This window comes from Strix uralensis, chromosome 6, assembly GCF_047716275.1.
Source record: "Strix uralensis isolate ZFMK-TIS-50842 chromosome 6, bStrUra1, whole genome shotgun sequence".
NCBI classification, from domain to species: Eukaryota; Metazoa; Chordata; class Aves; order Strigiformes; family Strigidae; genus Strix; species Strix uralensis.
The window spans coordinates 13,638,411-13,658,508 of NC_133977.1; the positions used below are offsets into that span (position 1 = coordinate 13,638,411).

The 20,098-nt window shown below is 41.4% G+C and overlaps 1 long non-coding RNA gene across 1 annotated transcript; it reads right to left on the bottom strand.

Annotated features, from left to right (window-relative positions):
• Positions 1–176: 176 nt before the first annotated feature.
• On the bottom strand, positions 177–19,034 carry LOC141944936 (uncharacterized). The gene is made up of 6 exons (XR_012629371.1): positions 18,916–19,034; positions 17,671–17,720; positions 16,282–16,348; positions 7,233–7,290; positions 1,197–1,493; positions 177–749 (listed from the first exon to the last, which is right to left on the bottom strand). It is a non-coding gene; the product is annotated as an uncharacterized LOC141944936 (long non-coding RNA).
• Positions 19,035–20,098: the final 1,064 nt, after the last annotated feature.

Below are 20,098 nucleotides of genomic sequence, written 5' to 3' on the forward strand. Positions count from 1 at the left end.
CCAGCCCGGAGCCCCCAGCGCCCCGAGGGCCCTCAGGGAGACCAGCGGTACCTCGGCGGGAGGCCGCGGCCCGCCGCCCCCGCTGCAGGGCCCGTGGCCCCGGGCTGCAGGCCCTGCGGACCCAGGGCTCCAGGCCCCGGGGTCCCCAGCAAGCTGAGGGGAAGCAGGGCAGGTGCTCTGCAAATCCCTGGAAAAGGGAAAGCTGAGGCCTTTCACTTTCCCTGTGTGTGCTCCATGTGTGCGTGCGTACGCAGAGAAACTGTCCGATCCCATCTAACAGGCGCAACTGTCAAGAGTGGCTGTGGTGGGTTTTTTACCTCTTCTTGGATTATACGGTTTTAGCAGCTGCCTTGCAGGGTGACTCCTGACAAGTCCAAGTCTTTCCATACTCGATACATTACTTCACTTTTCAAGCACATCAGATAAACTGTACTTCTTTTTAAACAAGCAAGCAAAGAAGCTGCGCAGCCCCGGCCCCGTGCTGCAGAGGAAAATGAGCATCATCCAGCGTTCCTGTTGAGCTGACCTGTGGGAAACCAGTTCCACCCTCAGATCTGGCTGTGAGTGTGACACGAGCACCAGAGCAAACTGCACAGCCAAGCGCATAGGGGGAGGGAAAAAAGAAGAAAAAAAAAAAAACATGAAGGGGTGAATTCTTCCTTACCCCTCAGAGACGAGCTGAATCCCTGAAGCATGTGACTTGATTAAAATCATTGGCACAATGCACAGCAACAGGAGCTACAAACATGCTGAAGGTAAAGAGGGTAGTTACATTTTTTTCCAAGAACAAGTAACTGAAGAGCAAAGGACTGAAGATTCCCTCTTCCCCTCCTCCGTGTTGCACAGAGGCCAGGTATTTCCCAACAAGTTAGATTCTGCAGTAGTGAGCTCCCATACCCCACAACACATCTGATACGACTGTGATTATGACTTTTCAGCCCCGGATTACAGAACAGGGTGACTTTAAGTAGTTAAAAAAAAAAAGGGAAGTGTCTTCTATGGAAGAAAACCTATCCAAGAAGGAAACATGTTGGTTTCAGGCTTCTGAGGCATCATTATAAATGGGGATTAAAAATAACATACAAGCTACAACACATTTTGACTCCCTCTATTTTAAAGGGGTCTTAACGGAAAAACGGTGTTAATAAAAATCAGTCTTTTAAAGAAAAAAGCAGCCACAAGAGAGAATCCAGTACCTGTTAAGAATGTATGAACTCAGGCAGTTTTTCTTTTTAATATCTTCACTCCTTATGGTCTTCTTCATGCCAGAACACCTAGAAGCATTACGCTTGCATCAGCAGATTTGCCCCATGTCAAACTGCGCACTAAAAAGGGCAGTTGGCAGCCCTGCGCCGCCATGCACCGTGGACCTGAGCCTTTCTGTGTCCCGCTGATTCAATCCAGAAATTCTGCTTTGACAGTCTGCTCCCAGACTCTGTTGAAACACACGCTCACCACACAGAGGTCAGAAGTAAGCAGAAGTTCGCTTCCATCTGAGAGCAAGCAAAAAAAGAGGGAGAAAGGAGGGAACTTTCAGCATTAGAAGGAAAGGTCTGTTTTGTTATTTTCCATTGTAAAGGCCTATTTCCAAGGACTCAGCATTCACCATAGCATCTTCCCTGCAGTTGAACTTAGAGGATACATACGGAAAATGATTTTTTGGGTTTGGTCTGTGCTCCCCTCACTTTCCCATCTAAGAATCTGGTACGAACCCTGATACCTTCTTTGGGACCCTGACAATCTCCTGTCAGGGAGCTAAGCTGATGGCATGCCATCTGAATGGGAATCTGCTGATGCAGGAGGAGCCCAGTTCCTTGGGAGTAAATAACTGGGCTAGATGCGAGCTAGTGTTAAAATATTTTTCTCAAGTTTTTTGTTCCCAACAAGCACAGTCTCGTGCCAGCTCCTCTTTCCCAGGCCCCACAGGGTGGTGTCTGGGAGGACCAACCACCTAAGATGTGGCTCCTTGGGAAGGTTCCCCTGGGGCATGCAGGACAACAGCAAGTGTTCGATCCCCTGCTAACAGGGCAGCCCTCAGTTTAGAGAGGGCCTTACAATTACATTGACACTACCCATTTAAAGTGTCATTTGCCTGTTCTGCCCAGATTAGTCACAGTGCTACAATCATTGCTATCACAGTAAAGGAATCCAAGATTTCTCTGAAAGTACAATGTCCTCCTCCTCTCCTGTTCACAAAACAGCACAAACAGCTATATTACAGGCTTCTGACTTACAATGCAGAATCAACTCTCTTTTCTGTGTTATTTTACTCAATAACTTCTTAGCCCTAGTTGGTACATAACACTAATTTCATGGCACATTTTCATGTGAAATGATGCAGTATGGTCTTAATATGATGCAGATAGTTCTTTTTTGGGAAGGAAAGGCACAAAGATCTTAGTATCCAGAGACAATTTTTCAAGTAATGGTAATACCTGCAACCCTCAAACCTGGAGCATTATGTTGACTTTCCATACTGAGGCATTAACAAGTATCATCAAAACAGGTGTGCAACAGCCTTAATGAGAACACGCCTGAGCTTGCCAGATACTGTAATCTTGGATTAAAACAGTATTTGGAAAGGAAAAAGCCCTAGGGAAGTGGAAAGAAACCCTCTAAGAATGGTTGGTGCATTTGATCCTTACTGACCCGCGCCCGATCCCAAGAGGATTCTGTGCATCCAGTTCAACTCTTCTATGAAACACAAACATCACCCCCCTTACATATTTTAAAAAGCAAAATAGGAACACGAAGCCTTGACCTTTAGCACTTAAGCAATTTCTGGCCAACGGCAAGGAAGAACAGAACGGCCCCAAATATTTTGCAGCTGCCATACTGAGATTTCTTGATCTTCTGGCCACAACACAATAGGGCTCTGTAGGATACTGGCCCACTATAAGAGACCTCTGCCTCCCCCCCCCCTTTTTTTTTTTGTCTCCAGCAAAACCAAATTTCCTCCAGTTCAATCTGAAACTGGATGAATGCCATTTGCTATTAGTAGTCACATGTGCACAAGCCACTTCCTCATTCAGATTTCACGTCAGGAAAGCACTTAGCATTCTTATACCCACTTGGGCTCAGCAAAACTCCCAGGCACGCTTAGATTTAAGCATGTGACTTCAACAGAACTTAAGCATCATCATAAACGATCTGCCCTTTGTTAGAATCTCACATGCCACTTTCACGTGGTGTAATATTGCAACTCTTGGTTTGGGCACTGACTTAGGACTTGGAGACTCACTATTCTCTCTCGTGCCACAGTGTTCCTGCGTGAACAACCCAGTCTCGCGGTGCCTGGCTTCCTGCTTGTACAAGGAAATTCTCCCACCTTGCAAAGTGTGGCACTCTGGCACAGCTGGGGAAGGATCTCAGGTACCAGCCACTAGCTGCTGCTCTAATCATTACTCTGCCATCACAGACTCAGTACTAGTCTTCCCATGCAGCACCAGGAAAACAATATCTGGGAGCTGCACCAGAGGAAAAGAAAGCAACTTCGTTGAAATAAATCCAGTTGCACTGTACTTAAATGCTACAGAGAACCGGACGTGGGTGGGAAGTGGGTGAACAGACCGAGCACAGGAGCAAGGTCAGGAGTTCTCCCTGCACCACTGTTCCTCCTGCAGCAATACAAACGTGTCTGCAAATTATCTGCTGGATCCTCACAAGCGCTTCTACATCTCAGACAGATCTCTGCATTAGTCTGATGTTTCCGCAGCCTAACAGGATGTGGTCACTTTAAGGCAGCCAAAAGTCTGCACCACCGCCCTCCCCTCCCTGCTCCTGCTCTGCCTGCACAGCTGAGCAGCAGAGGCAGGGGAAGGGCTCGGCTCTGTTTTGCTCTCCAAAGTCAGGTCTGCTTGTGTATTTAAGCAGGATGATCACTCACAGATGGAGGGTGCAGTTGTTCCTAGATGTGTGTTTGACTCCTGTCTCGTGAAGAAAGCTAAAGTAAATACAGTCAGCATATTCCTTAGCAGTGTTTATTTGCCACTGTTGAGCACGGATGAAAAACAGGGCTGATGGCAGAAGATACGGTTGTTATCTCTAACCACTTCTGATAACTTCAGATATCTAGTGTGCCTCCAGTGTACCTGTTGCCTATCCTCTAACAGCAGCGCATAAATCCTGCTGTGCTTTCTTCCCCCTTACAGACTCGGTGGGAGTCAGTTTAGAGTGATGTATAAGCATCATTATGAGACTGCAACGGTGGAAGCAAGCAAAAGAGACAGAGCAGTGTGAATCTGAAATAGAAGGGCAAATACAGGCCACAGCAGGAGACTGGGCAAAACACCAGAGACGATAACTAATTATTGCTGTCACCATCTCCCCCTCCTGGACCGCTACAGCATACAGGGTGACTGGGGGTGGGAGGGTGGCAGTCACCTCAGAGGATGCTTCAAGCTGCCTGTCATTGCCCAGTTGAAGTATTCTCCCTTCTGTTTTAGTATGATATATTTCCACAAGGTGGAATTTATTATTTTTCCCCCAAGAGAGATTCTTTTTATCTCATTATTTTTCCTCCTAGATCTACCTGTTTAATACTGGGGGGCAGCAGGCAGGGGACAATCAAACAAAATGAATCATCCACTGCTAAGGGCAGAGAGGGGAGGAGACCATAGCAGCCCCTCCTCTTACCCAGACAGAGGTCTCCTCTCATTTCAAATACTTTTTGATTATACTTCTGCAGCTATATAGTTAATGCAGAGAGAGGCTCAGACATATGATACAATTGGAAACTGTGAATTTGAAGCTGAAATCATAACTACTGCAGCCTTCTGCTGTGTTATAAAAAAAAAAAAAAAGGAATAAACACTCCCCCATATGTTAAGGTGTACTTACAGTTGGGTCTTAGCTAGCACCTCTCTTGCAGATGTCCACGTAACTAGTACTAGGCATTGAAAACAGGGGAGGAATTAAAGCAGATGACAACTAGACAGGCTAAGCTGCGTCAATTCCTTTTTGGTTATACCAGTCTAGAAATGCATCTCTGCAGGAGAGGAAGATTTCACTGACAATGGTAAGCATTAGGTTCACTTCAGTTCTTAAAGCAATGTGTTAGTGGCCTTGCAAATACGTATCTATCTTTACCATTCCTGACAAGAGACCGCAACAAAATTTTCAGCAACTTGTCACATAGCCCAGTGCTCATTCTAGAAACCAGAAAAGTCAGTGTAAAGACACGTTGATTTCCACAGACTTTGGACAAGGTTTCACATGATGCTGTGAGGACAGGACAAAGGGGAAAAAAAAGCCTATGCTTTTTGCTGCCTTGTATCACATAAAGAAGGCCACAGAGATCTTGGTTATTTTGCTGTTTGTTTGGGGTTTTTACTTTTATCTCCTGTCCTTCTTTCCTGGAAAATACCAAGTTATCTGATTCTGCTTTAAGTTTTCCAACAGACAAAAGAAACAAAACAAAAACCCCAACACACAAGCAAAAAAAAAAACCCACCCACGTTGGACCGAACTGCTGTCCTGGCTTTGGAGTCTGGACTCTATACTAAAAGAAACACTCTATACCAACTGGTGCTAAGGTACTGCAGTTAAACAAGAAGAAAAATAAATGAGGAAAAAAAAAGAGTGAGCAAAACCAAGTCATCAAGAGGAAAGTTCAGTATTTGAATTTTCTGTTCTCAGCCCTATTCCATTTATGGGTATATACAATATCTTAAATCTCCTGTGTCATTAATCTTCTAGGGGAAACATGGAGAGAAATTAGAAGACATAAGAAAAGTATGTTTAGGGCTTCCTTGTGCATAGTGTAAGTATATATGAGTTTAAAGTATTCCAATTCTACCCACCCCCCCAACTCAGGACAACTATCTTTGGAGTTTAAAAGCAGTATCTTCCAGTGCTCATGGTCTGAAGTGATTCACCAGCTTTGAAGTATTCTTTTTTAACCTAAATCCTCATTTTCCGCTGACTTACATTTTGAAGTATGCCTGACCTTTAAAGAATTCAGCAAATGGTCTCCAGGGCGTAGGATTCCTGTAACACTGAAACATCCTGTGTACCCCTGAGTGCAACATCAGGTAATTGTACAAGTTGTATTTATCTACTGAGTCATTCTCATTAGAAAAGTATGATTGATAGTTCAAATGGACACTACACCAGCTTCTCTTTATACATTCACTTCACTTAAATAACCTACAGCAATTAGTTATTTGTAATCTTTGAAGTCTCTTTTTTACCTTCATCCTCAAGATCAAATTCATTGAACTTTCACGCTAATATAAAATACCAAATTTTAATCTCAGTTGCACCAGGACATCATCATTATTTTAATGTAAGAAGATTTCATGTTCTTGGTCTTTTCACTTCTCAGTACCTGCATAATCTTCACTTGTGTCCGGTACTAAGTACAGCCAATGGGACACTGATGGATGCATGCCAGCTACGGTGAAATCTATCAGCCAAAACAGAAGAATTTTGGAAAGAAACAACCAGGTTAGCTGTCCAAGGTCACAGTCTTAGAAGTGAGGAGCATTGTACGAGCTAAGTTAGGCAGGAATCCATACCAATCCAGTCTCAGTGTGCAGAGAGGAAGAAAGGGCCTATGCCTGAGCCTCCATCAAGACTTAAGGAGTCCAACACCAGCTCTAAGACCCAGGTAAGACTTGGGACTGTTCTGCTAGCAAATTCCTTCTTCAAACTCAACTATATTTTTCACAGTACCCAAAACCAGAAAGAGATTTCATTTTTCAAGTCACATGAAGACAGAAATCCCACCCCTGAAGTTGCGTTTAATTAGAAGGGGGTGGAAGCACACAGTGACTAACATGCAGTTGCGACCAAGGAGGGAGCATCACTCTGGTAGTTTTCTTTCTGCTTTTAGGGTTTAGCTCATAATCCAAAAGGAGGTTTTTTCCCTTCCATCAGAGAAGTTATGTGGCCAAGAGCCCTGTAGGGAGAATGATGTGACAAAGGGTGTCAGTAACATTTTGGAGGAATGCTGGAAGTCTGGATTAAGTTCAGATCTGCTGCATGAAAGCTAATGGAAACAAATCGGCCTAACAGACAGTCGATGTTGCTTTACAGTTAGATATAAAACTTGCCATGTAGTACTATATATTCCCTTACAAAAAGGGACTAGAACTTTGCAGAATGAAGGTCTGTGAAGTAAACCAATTAAAATATCCGAATACACTAAAATATAGATGAGAATTTACATTTGTTTTCAGGAGAACAAAGCTAGGGGAACAAAGGGTACACATATTATGGCACCAGCTTACCTCAAGCTAGTTGGATCATCACAGGCCATGCTAAAACTGACAGATGTCCAAATTCTTCCTAGAAGATAAATCAGAAACAGCCATTATATAACCTTTTGCTGTAGCAATACTTGGAAACAGCAGAGAGCCAACATTTATGGTCGCAGGCCACAGCCTAGAAGCTTGTCTGCTACCTGGAGGGGGTGATGGGGCTCAGCTCCATGTGTCTACAAAAGGCAGAAAGCCAGAAGAATAGCCAGCACAGCTCTGAAAATAAGCAGAAACACCAAGCTCTTTGGGGCACAGAATCAATGGGAGGGGCAGACTTGGAAAGAATTTGTTCTGCATTCAGAAACAAAACATTCTACACTCTCCTTCAAATTTAAAACAAGATCATGTGTCATAGTTGATTCACAGGAGTTTCTTGTTCTTCTATCAGAAAATAATTCTGCCAACCCCAAACTTCATTCTGCCACTCATGCAATAAAAGAAAGCAGTGTTTTGCTTCTGATGTTTCTAGTGCTTAGTCCAACTGCAGTTTGTATCCCAATACTTGGCCAACTGTACTAGCTGCTACACAGGCTGAAGAGGACAAAGTTCCTCCCCTGAAGAGCACAAACCTTTGGAATATGAGGAATGGATGAAATCCAGCAGCACAGTTATCTTAGTTTAGTTTTACTAAATTTTACCTTACATGCTTCATAACTGTTACAGAGACTTGCAGTTACTGACAGCATTCATTCTGAAGTGGGTAGTGGTGGTTCTTCAGATCATATATTTTGAGATGTTTTATTCCTCATTCTCATTACTTCCTTGCTCAAAACTGGGATTTGATTTTTTTACAATGGTTTATACTGTAAGCCTGAGGGAGGAAAAATCCATTTTTCTTTCTGTGCTTCAGTTAAAGAAGGAAATAAGTAACATGAGCCATGAAAGGACTTTGATCCAGAACTAGGGAATGTAAATGCTTTACAGATGCCAAATAAGGATGCTTCCAAAGAAAAAGAAAACAAAGCATTCTCTACCCCAACCCTTTTCTTTTCCAAACAAGGTAATGGAAGGAGAACTTTGTAAGATTTTTATGGAAGTTCCATTTGTCCAAGAGGTTGTTCTGTTTTTAATAATTACATACATTCATCAGAATAAACAACTGATTGTTTTGACAGGGGCTTATTGTGTTCCTGGGAGAGAAAGAAAAAATAGTAATTTCTTTCAATCAGCAGTGTCTCTTGAAGTCCTGTAGTGACTGGAGAGAAACAGGGTAGAGAGGCAGGAATCAGTCCTTAACCACAATGATGTTGGTGAAATTATAATGACCTGCCTCATGGCCATACTGCCTCCACAATGCATCTTGGGAAAGCCTACAGCATGTACTGACACTGGTGAAGACCGTGCAGAAAGTGCCACGAATAGGAAGATCCTGTGGTTGACTGGTTTTATTTGTACTGGATTTTTGGATAGCATATGACCTTGCTCTGACTTACAAACATCAACATCAGTTCATCTGGCACATTCTTTACCAAAACCCACCCTCTGTGGGTAAGAACTGCTGAAAGTCTTCAATAAACAAATGAAAAAGATCCAACAGAGTAAAATATGAAGCATTTCCAACTAAACCCTACTTTCCCTCTAAGAAATGACGAGCCCGCCCTCTATTTATGTGACTTGGAACAAGGTGTCTGAGAGGAAAGTCAGGACTCCGAGATTGAGAAACTGTTGCAGTCTGTTCAAATCCCTTTAAAATGGATTTGTCTTTCACTGTATAAGCCTTTTAGAGTTCATACAATGTGAGTATCTGCTATATGTTTTTTAAAAATACTGTGAAGTACCTTTTACATATGCAGAATACAACAGTTAAAGTTCTTTTGGCATTGTATACTCTTAAACATGCATTTTGCACAATATTTTGACTTAGCAGTGGATGGAATAAATAATGCTCAGCACACGTGGCTAGTCCCAAGCTAAAAATCTGTGGATTCAGCCCATACAGATAGGCCGTGCACTTGCATGATGCCTCAAGGACATTTGTAAGATTCTGCATGAGTGCAGATGTCTTCCCTGATCCCCTTGCAAGATCAGAATACTGGATCAATGGCTGTGCTCCAGATAATGTCACTATTAACATCTCCAGACATAATCACAGATACAGCTACAAGAATAAAGAAGGTCAGAATTGAGCTTCTAGGCTTACGGTACAGCTGCCTTACTCCCCTCTAATTCCCCAAATCCCAGAGCACAGTGAGAATGAAAAAAACACCTTGCTGGTAGAAGAACAGCACCATGAAGCAGCCAGTGCTCAGATATGGCAGATGAACATTTGGAGTTCAGAAACAAACCTACATCTTTGGGGAATGGCAAGGTAAGAGCTCGTTCCGTTATCTCTCAAAAACAAAACTGTGTGAATGTATCAGGATATAACTCTTTTGATTGTTTACTTCACATTAAAAACAAATTTATGCTTGTATACTAGTACTAATGATTTAATAATGCATTAACATCTTAACCCTGCTGTCCAGCCATAGCAGAAGTAGCTAGTACTTACAATAAATAACATCTTACAAATCACAATCCTATCACGCACCACTTCCTGGCAGGTTTTGCAGTTCCTTTAGTGCAGGAAACATATTTCAGTACAACACTGCAGAGATTCCATGACTTTCAGTGTTGACTATGCAGGAAACTAATTTCCCAAACAGTATGTTATGGATTCAAACCCACTTACGTGGAAGTGGGGAGGGGGACACAGTCAGAGAGGCAGGAAAAGCTATGCCTGTATTACTAGAATGCTCCCCACTAAAGTGCAACATCTTGAACCAGTATGCCAAGTAGGGCAGACTGGTTTTAATCACGATGGTCTGCAATTCAGCGTGAGACTCCTTACTAAGTCCTTCATGTCACACTGCTGATTTGCTAGCAGCTTAAGATAGCTGACAACAGGCTGTACTCTTCCTTTCCAGCATCAGGACAGATGGCCTGAGTTCACTCCAGCAACTCAGTTTAGCTGATATGAAAAAAGAAACACTAAGCAGCATTCATATCACAGCAATGAGACACAGCCAAGCCCTGGAAAGGAAAGGGAACCTGCCTCTTGAAGGATGGGCAGCATTGTTCTGCCATAGTAAATAGCACCAGCTGGGCTCTCGGATGTCTTCCTGTGGGCAAGACTGCTGCGAAGAATCCTCTCTAAACATGCCTTGCAATAGTTTACCCCAGAGGCAAGTTGATGTTTAAATTTTCAACAGCTACTAAATTGCAGTATTTTTTAGACTGCTTGAATATGAGGGAGAATAAAACAGATCAATCCACTTCAATATCACTGGAAGAAGGGGGGGTGGGTGGGTATAGACTAGCCTCGCTGGCACAGAACGTCCTTGCTGCACACAGCCCAGGGGCTCAAGGCCAGGGAGCTGGGTGGCCTCAAACAACTCTCATGGGATTTAGAGTGGATTTACCAGCTCAATCATGCCTTGCAGACCCAGATCTCCTGGTCTCCTCAGAGGTCAGACCCTGGCACTCATTCCTGCAGGCCCTAAAACTAGCACTAAGTCCACTGTTTGCCCAGTATAAATGTCTTCTCCCCACAGATACATCCTTGTAGCAACTGGGGTTAAAAGTGTCAACTTTCAGGGATACACGGTAAAACAGAGAGCTTCACAAAGTAACTACATGCGATGTGTACACAGATAAAGTACAAGAGAAGAGCAGATAAAATTAATCTGCATGCCAAGTATGTTTTCCTCCTCCTTCTGGGACCAATGCTTTAGCCAGTACCTCTTCTATTCTGACAGCACCTCTCAGAAGAAGGTAACAACTATTGTAAGATCCCTTTGACTTCCCTCAGACTTTCCAAGAATTAGTGTCATAATTTCTGCTTTCCAGAAAAGTTTAGCCATGGAGTCACTGACCAAACCCTTTAGCAGAGCAGGAAGTCCCAGTATCCAGTACCATGCTTTAATCACTATGCACTGCCCCTTCTTTACACTCCCACTTGCCCGATCTCAAGCATGTAAATCAAACTTTTGACAAGACAATACACAAGGTGTGCTAGACAGTTTCACATTTTAACCCTAAATTAAAACAGCAACAAGCAAACAGGTTTGCTTTAAGACCCTTATTCTATGTAACACTGGACCAAAGACCCAGACCTTAACTCTCCATCATCAGGAAGTATATTCTAGAGTAAATAGGAAGCACTTGAGCTAAACATAGTGGTAGCAGGTACTTTAAGCAAAGTCCAGGACTACTATCTCGATTAGGATACCTGGAGTTTAGTTTTGGCTTTAAGCCGTATCAAATGGATGTGATATTAACAAGAAAATGATCCAGTTAAAGAGGAAAAACATATCAGTAAAACAATATAAAAATTGAACGGATTAAACATGTTTGAAGTAAAAATAATTGCTCATCAGTTGGAATGTTAAAAGAGGAATTGGAGTCAAGGGATACAACTTTTGTCAATGGAAAGAGCACACAATCTTGGGAAAGGGAAGAATAAATAAAAGCACTGCATGTGTTTACAGAGATGATTTGCAAGCAGTGGTACAGGAGTATTACAATCAGATGCATGTTAATTCCTCGGGGGGGTAATCTACGGATTACAATCCATAGCAGCAAAACTCCAGAGGTAGGTAACAAGGAGGCCTCAAGAAATCCAAAGGAAGCAAGAACAGAAGTAAAACCTATAACAGATGTGTCAGGAAGTTCTTTGATAGCTGAACTGCACAGGAAGTCTCAAAACATCTCCCAAATGGCAGTATCTGTATCACATAAGCATCCCTCACAGCAGTGCCAGCAAAGACCCTTACTGAAGGCCTCTTCTCTGACATTGGAGAAAGCTTTATAAGCCTCACTTGGAAAGTGATTAAAAATAACCCAATCAAAATGGATACAATCCAAGCAGCTAGTGATACAAGTTAAAATGCAAATGGTGGTTGTATTTCGTGTTTTTTGTTTTGGTGAGTTGTTTGTTTTGGGGTTTTTGTGGGTTTTTGTTTTTAAATCACTGCATATCCCATACTACATGAAAAATAAGATTTTTGAAGGGTGAACGACTGCAGTACATGGTATTACCTCAGCACGAAGGATGTAGAGCTGGCAGCTGACAAGCTGTCACGAACAGCAGACTTGCATTTCTAACACCAAGAGAATAACCAGTGTATGAAAATGTAATAACTCCAAAATGTTTGTACTGCAGGTCCATCTCCAATGACTGAAACGCCCAAGAGCTACCTCAACCCAAAGAAGTACAGAAAGAAGCTAACTGGCATAAGAGAAACAGCAAGCTGCACACAGGAGCATATATGCATTTTTCACTTGCACATGGGCAAGTAAATGCATATCAATACTGGGAAGTTATTCTCCCATCTTCAGACAGTGAGATTCAGACAAAGATCTTAAAATATACGCCATGCAAAGGCTGATACAATTACTAATTGTAAGTTCCTACAAATAAAGAGCATATGATAGGTGCATGACAGCATTTGGTAATTAAATGTCTTTGTCTTGTAAACTCTGCAGGAACGTTCCACTAAAATCTTACACACAAAACAACAAAATCAAAGAACCACAGGGTGGTGATGACTAGCAGGGAAGCATTTTGGACAAAGATGGACTTGTTCATTAAACTTAGCAAGTCAAGAAGCCCATTCACATCTTCAGTAGAATACCAGATTAGAGTCAGCAAAGAGCTTAGGAAAAGTAAGGTTGAGTCTTAAGTATGAATCTTGGCCAGCTGCTGTCCTAAGCCTGTCATACTGTGTGTGCAGGTGGCAAAATTTCAGACAACATCCTGAAGCACAGTATAAGCGCAGGCAAGAAAAACAAATCTTGGAAACATACTATCTAATTAAGATAAACCAGGCTTTCAATAGCTACTTGTAAAAAAGTACACTTTGCCTTAACACCAACAAGTTGTAGAACATGTTTAACAATGTGTTAGTTTGCACAGCCAAAACCACCCCTATCAATAAGCACCTCTAGCCTTAATTTAGCTACTCAGCAGGAAGCCCCGTTTCTAGGAGGAGAGTACTGCAAGAGAAGCTTCTCAGCGACTACCTGAGAGTCACAATGTGTGAATGCATCTCTTGCCCCAGAAAAGCATGCAGCAATAGGCGCTGTGCTGCAGACCTGTCAGCTGGAGAAGTGGCTTTACACCTGCAGTCCAACACGCTTCTCTAGCATCATCTGGGCACGCAGCAGTGCCCGTGATACAGCCTGCCACCGCAGGGGACAGCAGCTGCAGCACGCAGTTCCGCGGAGCTCAAACGGCAATTACAACTGTACTGCTGTGTGGGTAACAAAATGACCCTACAGCTTGTCACCACAAAGTCATGTTCACCATTTTCAGGAGAACAAAACTGAGCTGATTTGCGAAGTGTGTTGTCTCTAGTTTTCTAAGCTTTAAATGAAAGCTGTACCTGAAAAAAACTGTAATTGTGTTAAATGATAACTTGTTATTTTATTTTACAGATACCTTATGCTAAGTTTAAGTTATCATGGTTACATCTTCTAGAATAAATATAATAATAAACAGGAGGGAACAAAAAACAATTATGCCCTTGATTTTGCTTATTTTTTTTAAATGTCATGGTGGGGGGAGGTTTTTAAGGTACTGACACAAGATCGGTAGTATCATGTAACTGGTAGTATTATTACTGCAATATTAACAGTAATGTCTAATATACATTGCAGTAAGATAACAATTTCTGCCCCCTCTCACTGGATATTATGTACCTTCCAATCTTGTCAAAATGAACTTAGAATCTAGTGTTACAGAAATCTCTAGCTGTACCTCAACAGGGTTAAGACAAATCTATTCAGCATCGCATTTGTTCTGCGGAAAAACAAGACACATACAGAAACATATACAAAACAATGTAGAGAGTAATTAAATGATTTTGTACACATTTAACTTATTTTTATTAAGTGAGAAAATAGCCTTTTTTGAAGGTCATTTCTTTGGTCTTAAAAACTCAAACCCAAGCCACCTGGTTTTCATTTCCTGGCATATTCCTTCTGTCTCAGCTGCATACTGTGCTAAAAACAAAGGCTCCATTCTCTAATTGTGAATATCAGACGCCTTTAACCCTCATTCTGTTGCTAGTGCCTTGGAATGTGAAAAAGCTAATATACAATATCCTCTTTTATTAGCTAAAATAATAAATGGCCAGCTCCATTCCTTTTATCAGCTGGGCTCAAGATTTGCAGATCCTTGGAGACTTAGACTTCGACAGAGACAGAAATGCACAGCTTTCAAAGCAAAATCACTATGTTTGAACACAGTTCTGTTCTACTGTTTTGGATGACAGGCAGGAATTGAAGGTCAATATTTCTAAAGTTACCTAAGAAAAGGCTGGAAATAAGTCACCTCGGACCCTTGTCACCCTACAGTGGTTAACAGCCATCACATCTGGTCTCAATCAAAAGCCAGTAATGAACTCAGCTAGCCTACTCAAAGGCCTGTATCATGTATGGTTTTGACATAAAAATCTGGTACAGAGCACAAGGAGCAGTGAAAGATGGCATTATCCAGTGAGAAACACAAGCTCTCAGAGGAAATGGGGCATTGGGGAGACGACTTGTACAGCTCATTGAATCAGTTTATTAGCCAGCTCGGTGCAGAAGATGGTTACTAATAAAGCAAAGAAATTATTTATCTATCTGTGGAAAGGAACACTTAGATACTAAGGTGACCAAACTGTCTCCTACTTCTGAAAGGAACAGGAGATTCAGAGTGAATAAACAAATGGATGTAGACCCTGGAGAAGATCTTAAGAACAAGCAAACAAACAAATCAACCTCTTTTCATCAAGAAAGCAAGCTTTCAGAAAACCTGAAACTCTGATTATGACTATCACTATCAAGAGGGGGCACAGTAATTGACTTGAGACCCATCAGTCTTGGGATAAACAGATCAAGTCCATTAATTTACTCCCTCATTTATTCACAATTCATAAAACATTTGTTGCTGTTTTGCCTGCAAACAAAACAACGTATTCATAACTTCCAGAACATTTGGTCTGGGGCTTGCGTTCAAAGTGACTGCGCATAACTGGGTAAGGAAGATGCACTCCTCACCCAGTGGTGCACTGGATCCCTTAACCAGGCTTATGGGAGGCCTTAACGAGCCCCACAACAGTTTCAAGGGGTACAGCTGGGAGCAGGGCACAGGGAAGGCTGTAGTTTAAGCCATGTGGGCCAGAGGGAAAACCAGCACTGGAAGCTGAGGGAAGCAAAAAATCTCTTTCAGCTACTACTGGTGAGACTCAAGGCTCTCCAGCATGCAGCATCACACCGATGTACAGATTTATCCTCCAGATCACAGAGAGAGTCACATTTACCTCTTCCCTTTTTAATCAACTGGCGGAGAGTAAGATTCTGCAGTTGCTTCACAGATGTACATTAAATAACAGGCAAGCACTTTACTCAGACATCAACACTTCCCACATTTAGTGAAGAACGACAAATTTGAAAGCTGTTTCCCATCCCACCCCAGTCTATTAGTAACAAGGGTATTCACTACAGCAGCTTAAATAGAGGGAAAATATGTTGCTTAGCTTGGAGAAAAATGTGTAGGAGAATAATCAGTGTCATGCAACGCTGTCTGAAACTTGATTTCACAACAGTCATTGCACCAAAAGGTTTAAGAAGGTGGCCTTAAGAGACAAGCTCGTGAAAAGTAACCAAGAAAAAAGTTGTACCATGTAATCTCTGGGAGTCACATGGATGTAAAATTGAGAAGGAAAACGCTTTGGTTTGGTTTGTCAGTAAAGCTAGTGAACAGAATGTATGCCACAGTGATAACAAACATTCTTAAGGCTTCTTCGTATTTATTGTTAAGAGCCTTCTGTTTATTACAACCATACCAAGCTTCAACCTTTCTTAACGTGTTAGAAGCTACTTCATAATAAACTATTTTTCAGACAGCAGAATTGCTTCATTGACAACAACAAAATGTTGGAGGTCTGTTTTGCTAATTTTTAAGGACTCTTACACGCAATTTTACTTAAGAACCATCAGATCCATACTCTGATGCACAATTCTTTGAAATTCTATCAAAAAAACTCAAAACCTTATGCTGAGAATCAAACTTCTGTTCTTGCAGAAAAACTGCCACTTCTTAAGCAATCTCAGGGTCTCTGAAAAAAAGATAATTAAAATTTACCTTATGTCTGTAATGACAATTGCCAATACATTTCAGGGTTATTTGCAAACCCTAGTTTACTAACTTAAACTCCTCAACTTTGCCTTGAGCAGGAACTCTGGCTTGAAGTTCTGCTGTGCTTTGGAATAGGCTTTCCAATGTTCCCTCAGGAGATACACACAAAACAGCATCACATAAAATCTAGCATTTCAGTAACCTTCTGGCATCCTGTTCCCTTATCTTGACAGGAACACCCTGACAAGCTCCATCTGACTCCTACAGTGACTCTACTATAGGATCAAGAAACCAAACATAAAAAGCCACTGAGCAGGCTCCATCTCCACTTAGCAGAGGAGCAGCCCACGTAGCTCTGTCTGGGCAAGGAAGACCGGCGTCAACCTTGCCAGTACAGATATACATGTACAGTGTACTTCCTAGTATTTTCCAAAACAATTTAGAGCTTGGCTTCTATATTTCTTCAAGACCCACCTGTCTCTGGCACACTCCAGCCTGAGCAGCAAAAGCAGAGTGAGAATTTTCCAGCAGTGACGGATGATTCATGCATCCAGGAACTGCTGCAGTTGTAAGTGCAACAAGCAGAGGCAGGGAGAATCTCTCCTAAGTGCTCTGCCACCACAGTTACTGTGCCAAGAAATGCAGGGGTGAAAAGAAGTCGGATACAGACACAGGGGGAGGTGTACAGGTTTTGGTGCAGAGAATGAGCAGGGAGAGATGCAGATTAGATAGATACCATGGAAAAATGATGTATAAGCAAAGTGGGTACAACTGAATTAAAACAGTAGGAGTGAAGGGGGTGTATGCGTGTGAAATTATAGCAGAAGCGACAGAGGTACAGAAGCAAGAGAATTCAACTACAAGTGAATCTAAAATCGAGGAAACATTAGATCATTATCTTTTGCTGCTCTCAGAAAGTAGCTCAGACAAAACACAAAAAAATTTCTCCCAATCTTTTAAGATTAGCATACCTTAAGGATAACTGCTAGCCTTGGCCAATTTTAGCCCTACCAGCTCAAGCTGTAAAGGGGCATGCTTTGATGGAGAAGTTTAGACTGTAAGGAAATGTAGGTATATACAACCATTGCATCCTTTTTAAAGGATAAATCAAAAAAATTGGTTACAATCAAGAACAACATTAAGTTGTAAAATCACACATTCTAAACTAGGAAAAGCCCAAGGTAGTATTGCTTATTGCAGTATGGCTTATGGCAGTATGGCTTACGCTCTCTTAATTCACTGCCCCTTTCTAAAGGCATCAGTTGTAATTGATTTAAAAAAATAAATACAAAAAACACATACCTTTTTTTCCCCTATAGGTCCCACCACCTCATTCCGCACACTGGATGAGCCTGTTCAGAAGAATCGACGCTGTCAGTGAAGGCTTTTGCCCATAGAGTTTCTTTTGCAATTCACTGATAAAGTTAAGAGCTGTATGTAAATCCAGAAGGGTGGGGGACAGTAGGGGAGCTGGGAAGGAACAGTTGGTTCCCTTTACAAAGAAACCTAAATAAGGATGTTGACAAACTCTGGACGTTCAGATTTTATGCTTGTACCCATATTTACCAAACACCACACAGTAATTCTGTAGCAAGGTAAACTTCTCAGCTGCCAAGCCACGGCATGTCTCCCATTTTATAAACAAGCACTGAAACAGCAGAAGTAAATCTTTTGTTCACTTAGCCTAGTCTATTTTTCTATATTAATGGCACAATTTATTATTCATTAATGGCATTTAAATAGCAGTGACCCAATTCATTTAAATGCTTTACCCTGTGTTGTCCAGAATCAGAAATCTGCAGGTGAGCACCAGCCACGACCTCAGAGCAAAACTTTCCCATTCATTAATGATTTTAATTTGCACTGGAGAAGAAACATGTTTGTCTACAGATGGACAGATCTCATAGTAGGGTATCTAGATAGTTACTTTACTTCCTTTCCCAAAACTTTTTGCCCTTGGGCAGAACAAAAATGGAAGTCAGTATCCTTACATATCATCTCCTTAATCTGCCTGTGCTAAATAAAACTTGGTCTGGTTGCTAAACAACACGGGCAAAATTCTTTAAGAACTGCTCTAGGCTGCCAAAGTCCCATCAACCAGTGTATGAGCCAGAGATGGACTTTATATGTAAGAGTTCCACAAATCCACAAAACTCTCAGGAAGGAAAAAAGGCCTACTGGTGATACTTCATATAAAGAACTGTGCTTCAATACTGCTGTTTCAAACCCGTTTCATACCAAATACTCGGGATAGCAAAAAAACCCAAAAGATGAACATCACAGTTTTATGCACAATTCTGTTTCATCAAACAGAACTTCCCCTTTCCCTCTTGCTCTTGAAAGAAGAAAAAGTTTGTCTTCCTCAAAAAGATTTATGAAAATACATTTGAGAATTAAAATTATGAGCTTGAAAGATAAAAAAAAATGAGAACAAGTTGAAGTTGTTCCCCTCCATCTTACTAGAAAATTTTTACAATTTGACTTGTTTATAAAATAACTATTTTGCTAACCCACATCTAGAAGTCATGAGTGATCACCCATTCCTACCTGGTTCAGAGCTCTTTTGGCTACTCTCAAAACTCAGGGATTTTTTTCAGCCCTCCACCCTCTCTATTGGCACTTGCTTGGTCCTATCTTGCAGAACTACTGAAGCAATGAAGTGGCAGGCCATCTGTAATACAAACAATATTATTAAATGAGAAAGCACTAGAAATAGACTAGAATGCACATGTTACTCTCCAAGCGAATGGTTGAGGAATAAAAACTTCGAGAAGTTCCAGCTGTTTTCACCTAACAAATTTTAGAATAAAGCACACTGCTGAAAAAAGTCACTTTTTCATTTCCTAATTAGCACCTTCATGAACAAAAGGGTCCCAAGTTGTTGTTGTGCCACCCCACCCCCCCAACCTAGGCCTTGAAAGGTAGGGTGGAATTTTCTTAGATGCTGAACAGCCAAAGAATCTCACATTTATGTAAAACAGCAGAGAAAAGCCAGCTAACAGCATTGCATTGAACTGCATAAGATGGAACTTAATCACTCCACTTGAATCAAGGACTCTCAGAACAGCATGCCTGATAGCCAACTACTACCTTTTGTTATCTTATAAACATACGATAATGTACAGTACTATCAGAATGATTCAACCTTGTGTTTTATGTGGTTTACTGTCAGATATCAAGACCTTTTTCTTTTTAGTACACACACAGAAAGAAAAAAGTTGATAAGGAAATTGAATGCTTTTCTTATCTCAAACTGAAGCATTTCTTATGTCACACACACACTTAGAAATTGCCTCATCTCAGGTGCTGGGGATGTTACTTTCCTAGCTCTTTATAGGAATTATAGCACAGCCTATAAATACTATTTGGCTTTTTATAGAGCCACACATGCTAAAAGACTTGCTAAATGTGATCAATATGCATGATTTGCACAACTGATTTTACACAAACCATTTACAACAAACTGCTTAACTTCTGAAAATTTAACAAGCTAATCCATGCCCACAACCAGGATACTGCAGATGAAACAATAACAATGGCAAGCAATTAAAACACTACTTTTTCCATTAAAATAAACTGCCACTACTACAGCCATCAGCCAGACTACAGCTACATTACTGCATGACAAAGATACACACATTAACTACAGTTTGTACATTTTTCTTATTTATTCAAAAGCTAGGGGATGACAAAAAGGTTAAAATGTTTTATGCCACCTATTTATTACATG